We start from the raw sequence: 565 nt of genomic DNA on the forward strand, positions 1-565 counted from the left end.
TGTTCAATCTGATTAGCTGAATTATGGAAAAATTATTAAAACCAAAACAACTTTTACGAATTTTAAATTCGCAGGCCTGTGTATTTAGCACACTTTATTCAATCTAATATTTGTAGTAAAAGAGAGGCAAATTTCACGCTGTTTCTAAAACGTCAATATATCAACTTGGATTTATGATAAAACAAAGTACCTCTGTTACATCTTAACTGAGTTACTATTTGTTTTAACAGAACCCTTCGTCAGCTCGTGGGCTATTCGTGTCTGATCGAGTAGTGGAATTTGACTGTTACTCTTGTAGCGCACCCACGGCCTCAAAGTGCGTAGCGCATATTATCGGCCCAACGGAATATTAATTCAAAATGGTAGAAATTCTGATTATAAAACCACATCAAAACTGAACTCTCCGAAATTTTGATGAAAGAAAAATATTGGATACATTTTATCATGGGGGATACTTGAAAAAAAGGGGTTTTTTGGGGGGACACTCTGATCTAGATAACCGGAAAAGAAAAAAAAGTGTAACAAGCGGTGAAAATTGTTTCCGTAAAAAATAAAAATAAGCTTA

The sequence above is a fragment of the Limulus polyphemus genome, unplaced genomic scaffold, assembly GCF_000517525.1.
Source record: "Limulus polyphemus unplaced genomic scaffold, Limulus_polyphemus-2.1.2 Scaffold14, whole genome shotgun sequence".
Lineage (NCBI taxonomy): Eukaryota > Metazoa > Arthropoda > Merostomata > Xiphosura > Limulidae > Limulus > Limulus polyphemus.